A 13,864-nucleotide genomic window follows, 5' to 3' on the forward strand; every position below is an offset into this window, starting at 1 on the left:
TCACCAGGTCAATAGATTCGATAATCGCAGGAACTTCTTTAATGGTCAATGTTTCTCATGTCATAATTTTGGACACAAAGCTGCTCAATGTGTTGCTTACAAAACCATCAAGACTAGCGAAGCACAAAATCAAAGGAATGTGACAGGGATCAAGAAAAGTTCCTATAATAACTTTTCTCTTCTTGAAAATGATATAGAATTCTCAATCTGTAACAACTTTGGCCATGAAGAATCTGAATGGAGGAGCAAATTTTGGAAAACATCTCAAAAGGAGAAAACTCCATTAAATCCCAAGATATGGAGAAGGAAAGAACCTCAAATAGAAAGATGTGGTATAGCCTTGTATGCAGAAGGACAAGAAAATCAGTGGTACATCGACAGTGGATGCTCAAAACACATGACAGGTGACAAAGAAAAACTTCACTCATATAATGCCTTAGAAAAGGAAAATAATGTCTCATTTGGAAACAAAACTCCTGCTGTCATAAAAGGTAAAGGCCTTATTTTCTTGAAAGAAAAGGTTAAAGTTGGGAATGTTATGTATGTAGACAGTTTAAGACATAACCTGTTGAGTGCCAGTCAAATGTGTGATCAAGGAAATGAAGTGGTGTTTCGATCAAATGGATGTGTTGTTCGTGAGCTTGATATAGGAGAAACCATGATCAAAGGTACAAGAACTCCAAACAACTTATACATACTCAAGGGAGGACAACAACAATGCTATCTAAGCAAAAATGATGAAAATTGGCTATGGCATAGAAGATTGGGAGATCTAAGCTTTTCTCAAATAAGAAAAACATGTAGATTCTAGGTTGTTTGTGATCTTCTAGATATCAACATCCCTGAAAATACAATATGTAAACCATGTCAATTCGGTAAGCAAACCAGAGCTCACTTCATTGAAAAGGAAGGGTCAGCTAGTAAGCCTCTTAAACTTGTCCATACAGATTTATGTCGACCATCAAGGAAAAAGTCACCTCGTGGAGAAGAATACTTTATTTTGTTCATTGATGATTTTTCCAGAATGTGTTGGATAGGTCTTCTAAATCATAAAGATGAAGCATATGAAAAGTTCAAAGCCTTCAAAGCTTTGGTTGAAAATGAATCAGATCGTAAAATAAAATTCCTTAGATTTGATCGAGGAGGGGAATTTACCTCGGATGAATTCTTTGACTTTTGTGAAAAACATGGAATAAAAAGGCAGTTCTCCACCGCAAGGACTCCTCAGAAAAATTGAGTGGTAGAAAGAATGAACAAAACTATTCAACAAATGGCTCGAGCTATGCTAGATGAATCTAGAACACCTACAACCTTCTGGGGTGAAGCTTCATTTGCCGTCGTAACTATTCTCAACCAAGCAAATGTTCAGGTAAACAACACTCAAACTCCACATGAACTTTGGTATGGTAAGACTCCTACTGTAAAATACTTTAAAGTTTTTGGAAGAAAATGTTATATCAAAAGGACTAATGAAAAACTTGGTAAGTTTGAGCCTACAGCAGATGAAGGTATTCTTCTTAGTTACTCTTATTGAAGTAAAGGATATAAATATTATGATAAAAGACTTGGGATAATTGTTGAAAGTATTAATGTTGTAGTTGATGAAGGATGCAAAAATCCAAAATAGATAAAAACTGAAGATTATGACAATGAAGAAGATGGGGATTATTTTCCCACACCAAATCACAATGATTCTAAAGAAGAAACTAATGAAGCACCAGAAGAAGAGATAACGGTAGAAGAAAAGACTCCATCCAGGTATGTTCAAAAAAATCATCCAGAAACTCAAATTTTAGGGGAAAAAGAGGTAGGTGTACGGACAAGAAGAACTATTACAGAAACATCAAGCTATCTAGCATTACTATCCTCCACCGAACCTCAAAATTTAAGTGAAGCATGCAAAGATGAATGTTGAGTCAAGGACATGAATGAAGAACTTGAGAAAATTGAAAAGAATAATACTTGGGAATTAGTTCTTAGACCTCATAATAAAAATATCATCGGAACTAAATGGATATTCAAAAACAAGCTGAATGAAAATGGAGAAGTTATTAGAAACAAGGCTAGACTTGTTTGTAAATGACATGCTCAACGAGAAGGTATAGATTCTGAAGAAACTTTTTCACTTGTTGCTAGACTTGAATCCATAAGGATGTTTCTTGCTCTTTCTAGCTTTCAGAAATTCAAAGTATACCAAATGGATGTAAAATCTACCTTCCTCAATGGAGACTTAGAAGAAGAAGTCTATATTGAACAACCAAAAGGATTCATTCTTGGGAATGATGCAACACTTGTATGCAGACTCAGAAAGACTCTCTATGGTCTAAAACAGGCTCCAAGGGCCTGGTATTACCGCCTTGACAAATATCTCCACCAACAGGGTTTTTCAAAAGGGTCAGCAGATAGAAATCTATATACAAAGATTGACACTGATAAATTGCTAATAATTGTTGTTTATGTTGATGATATCATTTTTGGTGGCAATGAAGAATCCATGAGTCAGAATTTTGCTTTAGTAATGCAACAAGAATTTGAAATGTGCTTGCTTGGTGTGCTTACCTATTTTCTTGGTCTACAAGTTCAATAAAATAAAGATGGTATTTTTCTTTCACAAACCAAATATCTCAAACAGATCTGGAAAATGTACGGCATGGAATATTCTAAACCTGTATGTACCCCAATGGTAACATGATGCAATATCAGCTCAAATGATGAATCAGTAGTAGTACATCAACCAACTTGCAGATCCATGATTGGTAGTCTGCTTTATCTAATAGGTACCTGACCTGACATCATGCATGCAGTAGGAATAGTTGGAAGATTCGAAGCAAATCCAAAGGAATCACACCTTCAGGTAGTCAAAAGGATTTTCAAATATCTTAAAGGAACACAAAACTTTGTTTTATCGTATCCTAGAGATATAGATCTTACTCTTCGTGCATATACAAATGTAGATTGGGCAGGAAGTGTTGATGATAGAAAAAGCACTAGTGGTGGTGCATTTTATATGGGTTCTAGGTTAGTGTCTTGGTTTAGCAAGAAACAAGGTTCAATTACGTTATCTATAGATGAAGCAGAATATGTGGCTGCTGCATCTTGCTGCACACAACTACTTTGGATGATGCAAACATTGCAAGTCATTCAGATCACATGTACTCCACCCACCTCCATTCTATGTGATAATACAAGTGCCATCAATATTTCAAAGAATCTAGTCATGCACTCTAATGTTGGCATTATGATTCAAGTGTTGTCCTTGATGGCAACTCACTCAGAGGCTGGTACAGGTGCTCAGAGGTTGGTACAGGTGGTACAGGTGATGACAACTTAATCAGAGGACAGATCTGAGTATAGCAGGCCAAGACAATTCATACACGCAGGTTCGTTAAGCCCAAGTCGCGTGTACACGCAGGTTGGCTTCAGTAAAAGCGCGTGTATGTGAAAACGTACCTTTGGTCCATGGCGGTTAGTCCTTGGAAGTTGTGCCTATGGTTTTGGACCATGGCGTCTCAACGGACGTGTTGATCCCTAGTTTTGAAGTTGATGGTATTGTGTTACTATGGTTTTGGACCGTGGTATTGTAAAGGGCCTAAGGCTATATAAGGAGAAGATCATTAGGCAAATGAATGTAAGCAAGGTGCAAGAGTGTGTGAGTGATGAAGATCTGAGGAAGTGTGAGATCCAAGTGCTGGTTATGGGTTGGTGATCTGAACCAAGGTTTCACTCATGTGGAGGATGATGAATGATGGAACGAGATCTCAAGGCTTGGAATGATTATCTTCATATGGTTTGCCTGTGGATAGATCAGATCTACTGACGCATGTTTATTATTATGATCTGGGTATGTTTTGATGTCTGATATAGCTGCAGAGTTATAAGTTAGAATTTGCAGATCTGTACGCGGGTTGGCTTTGGTAAAAGAGCGTATACACGCAGGTTGGGTTCATCCAAGTAGCGTATACAATGTGAAGTATGATATTTGAAGATGAAGTTGGATCTGGTTGTTGTTATGTTGTCTGGTTGTTGTTGACAGGGTTACAGTGATTCAGAATTGGGTGTTTCAGTGATTGATGATGCAGGTTGTTCTACAATGATGATTGTTTCATGGATCCAGTATGAAAATGTATGAAACGCTGTTCCGGGAAGATCGTAGGCCGGCACCTACGTACTGGTAAACATATCAGCCAGTACAAGAGCCAAGGGGGTTGTAGCTCCCTTCCAGGAGCAGCTGGAAAACGAGTGAAGGTTGTAGCCTTCTGTAGGGTTGGCACCTACGTACTAGTAAATGGATCGGCTAGTACAAGAGCTATGAAGGTTGTACCCTTCTGTAGGGTTGGTACCTACGTACTAGTAAATGGATCGGCTAGTACAAGAGCTATGAGGGTTGTAGCCCTCTGCAGGTTACAGCCTGCGTGCTGGTAAATGACTGCACCAGTGCATTGTAAAAGAAGTTTCTTATTAAAGAAGAAAGAGACGAATTGCAGCAGGTGGTTTTCACCCACATTGGGTTTCCACCTTATATCATGGTGTTCATGTGTGTGGCTCTTGTGTGATGTTCTGTTCTGTTATTCTGGACCTGTTTACTGTTAATATGCTTAATAATGATCTGATGCATTTACTGAAGATTAAGCTAACTGAATTATAAGATCTCTGGATATACGCGAGTTTCATTAGACACAGTAGCGTGTACACGCGGGTTCACTTAATTGAAGTAGCGTATATGTTTCTGAGCATGAAATTGAAAAAGTTTGATTGATCTGATAATACTGATTCACCCCCCCTCTCAGTATTATTTCCAACAATTGGTATCGGAGCAGGTCCTTCAGAGAAGCTTGATCGCTTGAAGGAGATTCGTAGAACAATGGGGAAGAAAGCACGTCAGAAGAAGAAGACAGCTCAAAGGAACAATGACAACCTGCCATTGAGTGGAAGTAAGAATTCAGATCCTGAATCACCTCAGAATGAAGATGGACAAACAAATGAAGTATCAGATCAAACCATAGATCAGCAAGATCTACCTAGCAAAAAGGAGAATGCCCTCAAAGAAGAAATCATCAAATTAGAAGATCTGTTGGAATGTGCCTCCAGAACTCGACAAATGCTGCTAGCACTGAATAAAGAGCAAGAAAACGAGATCCTCAAACTAAGGCATCAGTTGGATGAAGGAAGGAAAGCTGAAGAGACCTTGAAGAAGCAATGTCTAGACAAAGAAGAACAACATCAAGTTGAGGTAAATATCTTGAAAAGTAAATTAGAAGAAAAGGATAAACTATTACGATTTCAAGATAGTACTAAGATCTTGGATGATATTCTTAGTAGTCAAAGGTCCCCTGCTATCAAAACTGGTCTTGGTTTTCATAAGTCTATTGAAGGTGAATCTGGTTCACAAAGTAAGACAAGAATCTCTCATGCAAAATCTGAAAGGCTCTACAAGGAGATGAAAGGTCAACCTCATCAACAATCAAGGAAAGAGACTCCTCAAAGAAAATCTTTTACTCCTCCCATGAATAATGTTGAATGTTATGTATGTCATAATCTTGGACATGTTGCAGCCATATGTAGAAAAAGAAGGTTTCAAGACCATCATGCAGAAAGATCATCACATTCAAGGTACTTTAATGGATATTGCTTTTCTTGCAATATGTTTGGTCACAAAGCTGCTGATTGCTATAGGAGGAATATGAAACATGTAAGATGCTATGCATGTAACAAGTTTGGACATAGAGCAAAGGATTGCAGGAACAAAGCTCATGATAAGAAGAAATCATCAACATGCTTGAAGATATGGAAGAAGAAGGAAGTTCAGCCAGAAAGATGTGGCACAGCACAGGGTACTCAGCACAGCACAGACATAACAGACTCAGGGGAAGCTGAAGGCATAGAACTTTAGTGTTCTAATTCTAGTACGCAAGTTTCATGAAGCAAATCCGCGTATATACGCGAGTTTCACACTACAAAGTCGCGTATATGTCAGTTTGTGAAAAAGCAGTGGGGACAGACTCAGAAAAGGGGTCTGATATGATCCAGTCCAGTATATGTTCTATTGGTTAACAGTTACAGTCTGCTGAGGATGTCTGGAAATGTCTTGATACTTATGGCACAGGCTCAGGGGGAGCATATACTTCAAATAAAGCATTGTTGGCATTATGGTTAGAAGCTGTTGATAAAGTCTATGATACATCTTGCTGTTTGATCAAAGGAATGGTATTGCAGGCTGATGCTTATGGTACAGATCGTGATGCTGCTGGTGGCCTTCATAAGTCCTGGTCTAGATATTTCATCTCTATGTCATGTATCTCTTTTATGATGTCAAGGTCATGTAACGGCCTATGTTGGTTTCCCCACTATGCCTGGGATGAATGATGTAATGTTCATGTCTTATCATGAGTAATCTCTTAATGTATCTCCACATGGTTAGGTAGATGAGTCAATATTGGTATATCCCCACTAGGTTGGGTGATGAATGTATGTATTGAGTCTTTTGGTGATAGGAAGGTCTTCTATGATGTATAAGTCCTTGTTCTTCTTGAAGAACATCTTTTGCAGATCTTGCCTACAGTCAAGGGGAGCATGAACAACACAATTCAGCAAGAGCAGGATGGATAGATTGGTACACTTTGGCATACACAAAGGGGGGGCACATTTGGAGATTGCAGCAGGTACTCAGGGGGAGTATGGACAGCAGAAGGTATACCAAAGAAGAGGATATCTTGGTACGCCCTTTGCCCTTGATGTCAAAGGGGGAGAGTGACTTGGTGTGGTGGTTGCCATCAAGTCCAAAGGGGGAGATTGTTGGCATTATGATTCAAGTGTTGTCCTTGATGGCAACTCACTCAGAGGCTGGTACAGGTGCTCAGAGGTTGGTACAGGTGGTACAGGTGATGGCAACTTAATCAGAGGACAGATCTGAGTATAGCAGGCCAAGACAATTCATACACGCAGGTTAGTTAAGCCCAAGTCGCGTGTACACGCAGGTTGGCTTCAGTAAAAGCGCGTGTATGTGAAAACGTACCTTTGGTCCATGGCGGTTAGTCCTTGGAAGTTGTGCCTATGGTTTTGGACCATGGCGTCTCGACGGACGTGTTGATCCCTAGTTTTGAAGTTGATGGTATTGTGTTACTATGGTTTTGGACCGTGGTATTGTAAAGGGCCTAAGGCTATATAAGGAGAAGATCATTAGGCAAATGAATGTAAGCAAGGTGCAAGAGTGTGTGAGTGATGAAGATCTGAGGAAGTGTGAGATCCAAGTGCTGGTTATGGGTTGGTGATCTGAACCAAGGTTTCACTCATGTGGAGGATGATGAATGATGGAACGAGATCTCAAGGCTTGGAATGATTATCTTCATATGGTTTGCCTGTGGATAGATCAGATCTACTGACGCATGTTTATTATTATGATCTGGGTATGTTTTGATGTCTGATATAGCTGCAGAGTTATAAGTTAGAATTTGCAGATCTGTACGCGGGTTGGCTTTGGTAAAAGAGCGTATACACGCAGGTTGGGTTCATCCAAGTAGCGTATACAATGTGAAGTATGATATTTGAAGATGAAGTTGGATCTGGTTGTTGTTATGTTGTCTGGTTGTTGTTGACAGGGTTACAGTGATTCAGAATTGGGTGTTTCAGTGATTGATGATGCAGGTTGTTCTACAATGATGATTGTTTCATGGATCCAGTATGAAAATGTATGAAACACTGTCCCGGGAAGATCGTAGGCCGGCACCTACGTACTGGTAAACATATCAGCCAGTACAAGAGCCAAGGGGGTTGTAGCTCCCTTCCAGGAGCAGCTGGAAAACGAGTGAAGGTTGTAGCCTTCTGTAGGGTTGGCAACTACGTACTAGTAAATGGATCGGCTAGTACAAGAGCTATGAAGGTTGTAGCCTTCTGTAGGGTTGGTACCTACGTACTAGTAAATGGATCGGCTAGTACAAGAGCTATGAGGGTTGTAGCCCTCTGTAGGTTACAGCCTGCGTGCTGGTAAATGACTGCACCAGTGCATTGTAAAAGAAGTTTCTTATTAAAGAAGAAAGACACGAATTGCAGCAGGTGGTTTTCACCCACATTGGGTTTCCACCTTATATCATGGTGTTCATGTGTGTGGCTCTTGTGTGATGTTCTGTTCTGTTATTCTGCACCTGTTTACTGTTAATATGCTTAATAATGATCTGATGCATTTACTGAAGATTAAGCTAACTGAATTATAAGATCTCTGGATATACGCGAGTTTCATTAGACACAGTAGCGTGTACACGCGGGTTCACTTAATTGAAGTAGCGTATATGTTTCTGAGCATGAAATTGAAAAAGTTTGATTGATCTGATAATACTGATTCACCCCCCCTCTCAGTATTATTTCCAACATCTAAGACCAAGCACATACCCATCAAATACCATTTTCTATGTGAACAAGTGCTTGAACAAAAGGTAAAATTAGAATATGTTCCCTCCAAAGAATGGGTTGCTGATATATTCACTAAAGCACCTCCCAGAGAGATATTTGAATATCTCAGACAAAATTTGGGAGTAGTTGCTGCATCATCCTACTGTTAAATCAAAATTTTCAAAGAAAGGTGATTATACATGTGTTTCATGAAGTGTAGTCGCGTACACATGCGGGTTTCTATGGGTCAAGGAGCGTATATGTTTTTCAGATAAGAAAAATAGTGGGGCAGGCTCTAATATGGGTGTTGTAACTGATATTGATGATTAATATGCATTGTTCATAAATTTTATCTGACTAACAAAGATGCCTTGATCTTTCACCTATTAACAATGCACAGGTAGCACCGGTTCAGGGGGAGCATTAGCCTTCACACACATTCATCATTATTGGCATTATGGTTGCTAAGTCCAGTAATGGCTTCAGATATTTATACAATTTGCTGCTCAAGTCATGTAAAAGTCTGGGGTGTGATATGTCTTCTCATAGATTTGAATGGATCCTCTTGGACAAATGATGTAGTTCATATCCCCACTTTACATGCATGGATGATGTAATATTTCTTTTTCTTGTCATGTATAAACAATTGGTACATCCCCACTTGGTTGGGTGGATCAGTCAAATTTGGTATATCCCCACTTGGTTGGGAGATGGATGTATGTATGAGTCATTGGTGATAGGAAGGTCATCCTCACATAAGTTGAGTTTGAATCATGTTATTCCCTTAGAAAATCTTTTTGCAGACTTTGCTTGTGCTCATGGGGAGCATGGACTCAATCATGGGAGCTCAATCAGTACATTTCATCATATTAGAGAACTCAGCATGTACTTAGGGGGGAGCATGACCAGCATAATGTATTTCAAAGGGGGAACATGACCTTTGCCCTTGATGTCAAAGGGGGAAGTGACTTGGTGTTGTTGTTGCCATCAAGTCCAAAGGGGGAGATTGTTAGCATTATGATATAGGTGTTGTCCTTGATGGCAACTCACTCAGATGAAAGATCACACTCTAGCAGGTTAACAACAAAGAATTACAGATTAGACTACAAAGAATGAAGAAAGAGAGGTATATGCAGGTTCACCTTGACCAAGCTGCGTATACACGCAAGTTCGCTGACCACAAGTAGTGTATACGTACACATGCACTTTCACAGAAGAAAAAGCATGTATATCTTGGAAAACTAAGTTTTTGGTCTGAGGTATTTGGTCCATGGTATTGGTCCAAGGTATTTGGTCTGAGGTATTGACCCTAGGTATTTGGTCCAAGGTATTAGTCCTATGTGGTTTTAGTCCATGTTATTGAGAAAAGCCTAAAACTATAAAAGGAGGAGAAGATCACTAGTTCAGGTGTGAAAGTATCGATATCTGATGAAGTGTGAGATCTAGTATGCAGGTTATTAGCTTATGGTGTTGTTCTTGATTTAAACCAAGGATGAACCTTAGCGGTTGATGAAGGATAATATCTAATGATGGATCGAGATCTTAAGGCTTGAAGTGAATTATCATTATGTGGTTTGATCATTTATAGTTGAGATCTGAATACTGACGCATGTATTGTTCTGTAAATATTATGATCTGGGTATAACTAAAGTCCGAAATAGTTGCAGAATTATGAATTAATATTTGTAGATGTGTATGATGGCTTGCTTTGATAAAAGTGCGTATACACAGAGATTGGATAATGGAAGTAGCATATACCTCATAAAGTATGTTTCAGTTGTTTCTGTTTGCTGTTGTAGAATTCTGGGTTCTGGTTACTGTATTCTGGCAACAATATTCTAAATGATAAGATTGAGTGTGATTTAATGATGGGTTGTCAAAATGATTGATTTATTCAGTTGTGGTTAAGTTTCAGTGATTGGTTGATGCAGATGTATTTGATTATTGAATTATGATTTTGTTGATGGATCCAGTCTAAAATTTATGAAACGTGGTCCTTGAAGGAAGAAAGAAGGCCATAGCCTTCTGTAGGTCGGCACCTGCGTACTAGTAAACACATCAGCGAGTACAAGAGTTAGTTCTAGTAGAAGCTGGAGAATGAGAGAAGGTTGTAACCTTCTCCAGGTAGAAGCCTGCGTACTGGTATAAGTTTGCACCAGTTTAAGATTGTAAACAGATTTTCTTATTATTAAAAGAAGACAGAGATGACAACAGCAGGTGGTTTTTACCCACATTGGGTTTCCACCTTATATCTTGGTGTTCTTGTGTGTTGCTTATGTGTGATGCTTTATTCTACTTTTACTGCACTGTCTAATAAATCTCTGACATACTGGTTAAAGTTCAATGCATGTTAAATTGGTAAATCAAAAGTTCTCTGCATATATGTTGGTTTCTTTAAGTACAGTACCGTGTACATGCTGGTTCACTTAGCTAAAGTAGCGAATACAAATTTATTGGGAAATGAAATTATGAACCTGATAATATTGATTCAACCCCCCTTTTAGTATTATTTCCAACAAATGTTTATTGGTGTAGTTCCTTGATGGTTTTCTAATGAAAAACAAGGGCTATGTGATCATGGTTTAATTTTAAATGAGTTAATCACACATTGGAAAAATTGCCAATGATAAGTCTCGTGGGATTAATGAATACTCTTGTGAACTTTAGAAGGTTACATGACATTTTGTCAAACCTAGCTCATGAAAGGGGTATAACAAAGCACTTCTTGACAATCATTTAGGAGTTCCTTCAACAAAGGTTTGATCATGTTCATTACAACACTTGAAGATTTTGAGTTAATCACCAATGGGAACTTGATAATGTTATTCGACGTCACATTTAAAATCATAGCCGAATCATTGGCACATAGCTTGAGACATATTTTCCAAAGATCATTAGACATGGTCAAACAAGTTTCACTAATGGGTGTTATATTATACTCAATGTCATTATAATTTAACATGGAATTAAAAAGGTCATTACACTAGGTTAGAAGATATGTTCATTAATACTAATTTTGAGAAGGCACATGATATTGTGTGATGGAAATTAATTCTTTCTATGTTGAAGGCCTTGGGGTTCTTCCCTTTCCCAATTTAAAGTGACATAAACCATTTTCATTGATGTGATTTCCTTGTCCACAAACTAGGTTATGTTAAAGGGAAATTATCTTGTTCAGGGATATTTGGCAAGGTTTCCACCTTTTGTTTTCCCTTTTTGTGATGCTAAAAAAAGTGCTAGTTCAACTTCTTTAGAGAAAGAGTGCTCAAGGCATTATCAAAGGAATACCCATTTAATATGGAGATTCTTAACTTGTAAAAGTATTTGTTATAATACCATGGGCCAATACCATGGATCTCAATCCTCTATCTATAAATATTACTAAAAATATTTTGTAAAGATAAAATACTTACCATCCACCTTTTAATTATTGATAATTAAATGAAAATTATGAAATACCCATTCCAAGATATACACCTCTAAAAGGAGTGTATAAATGTAATTATTAATATTATTGAATTTTTTTTATTCTGAAACTCACATGAAAAACTTTAATTATTACCAAGGTCATGGCTACAACAAAGATGAAATTATGTGCTCCATTAATATTTAACATCGTAGTCTAACAAGGCATCATTTTTGCTCGGAAAAAAATGGAAATCCAGGTTAAAGTTGTCAAGCTTCAAGATTTTGGGTGCCCAAGGGTTTTTTGATGGTGCTGAATCCATTTCCATCATTAAAAACATGATTGAACCACCATTGTTAGATTTTCTGAAAAACAAATAGTCGGATTTTGAAGATTTTTAGCTCTCCAGGCAAATTGATGCTCAATAGACAATGCCCTACTTAACGCCTACATTATGTAACCAATTATTTGTTATAGGTGGTCTAAGGAACCTCCATAAGAAGGACTTTATTCAAGGTGGGATCTGATGCAAGACGAACAATGCTCCAACATGTTTTGTGTGGTATAACTTTCAATAAATTACTTATTGGCAATAACCATCCCTTCTTGTTCGTTTAAGTTAATATAATATTGTTGGTGGATTGTGTATTTGTGTATTTTATCTTGATCCTATTTAATTACATTCTTGACTTCTTAAGGCACCACAACATGGTTGGTCTTTGGAACATTTTTTCTGTGTATCGTGAATTTATTTGATTTATTTTAAATATTGTATTGAAAATGAACATTTGATTTCACTTTTCAAAGTGGTTTGTTTTGTTTGAAATTATTGTCACTCTATTCAATATTTCTTAATCAAAATTCGACATTTTTCTTTGTAAATAATGTAGTAGTCCAACCTTTAGTCTTGTAAATATATTCTGTTATATAATATTTTTATCTCTGCAAGTTGTTCATTTCCATTCATGCCTTCTTATTTTTCTTTCACAAATTTGTAAATACAAAATAAATTAAAATTCTCAACTACTAGTTTAATATTCTAGAATCTAAATATACTCCGGTTGGAACTGTTTTGGTATTTTTCCTTCTTCTACTTCCACCTAAAGACAAGCACCTAATTTTTTCTTTAGTTGTTTTGATTCTTAGTTCCTTGATATAGTAGGTTCTCATAATGATGACTGGCGTTAATGTTAACTAATGCCAATATTCATTCTGTAATTTAGGCTCATAATTTTTTCTAGGCATTTGGTGGTAAGGTGTGACCTTATATGGATGTATCTCCCCTATTTTCATAATCCCACATCTAAATTTATATTTTCACACTTGTGCAAGCAATGAAATTCATGCGGAACTCCTAGATTTAATGTGGGGTACTCATAGTTATGATAAAACACATGATAAGGTATAGAATATGTAGTAGCAACGTTGTAAAAGATGTATTTCTCAGGATCATTTTGGTGGCAATATTTGTACTAGTAGTTAAATAAGACACCTTTAGACATCATAAATGAACATTGCAGCCCATAAACCCATAGGAATACCATCATCTACAAAACTAAGATTGACAATTAAGGCTAAGCAACTTCAAGAAGTTCAGACAAAAGGTGAAAGCAATATTTCAGTGTGTCTGTGAGTAAGATGATATAAAAATTCTAGATGAAAATTGATGACATTTTGGAGATGCAAAATGACTTTGTATTAAAGAATATATTGGAGTGTTTTGATAGTAGAGATGAATTATATAAAGGTTGTAAGATTTCCTATGGTCCCTCCATCCATATTCTATGGCTTGACCACCACTGGAACACTTTATATATACCAGGAGGTCGTTTCTTTGCTCAGGAAAATAGGGAAAGTTCAACTATAACATTACATCATCGACATATTTATTCTGTTATCTTATAAACATATTTGGATCATAACATCCTCATTATTGGTGTGTACCTTGTGCATTTCTTGATTGAATATTTTTAGATCTGTATTGACAGCATCAAGACAACATTTTCCTTTTGATTTTTTGCTTAATTATTAATCAACATACTCCAGGTTGTTTACAACATTATCATACTTGTTAGG

Source organism: Pinus tabuliformis, chromosome 7 (assembly GCF_031772625.1).
Source record: "Pinus tabuliformis cultivar Carrire ecotype Pingquan chromosome 7, CPIR1, whole genome shotgun sequence".
In the NCBI taxonomy this organism is placed as follows: domain Eukaryota; kingdom Viridiplantae; phylum Streptophyta; class Pinopsida; order Pinales; family Pinaceae; genus Pinus; species Pinus tabuliformis.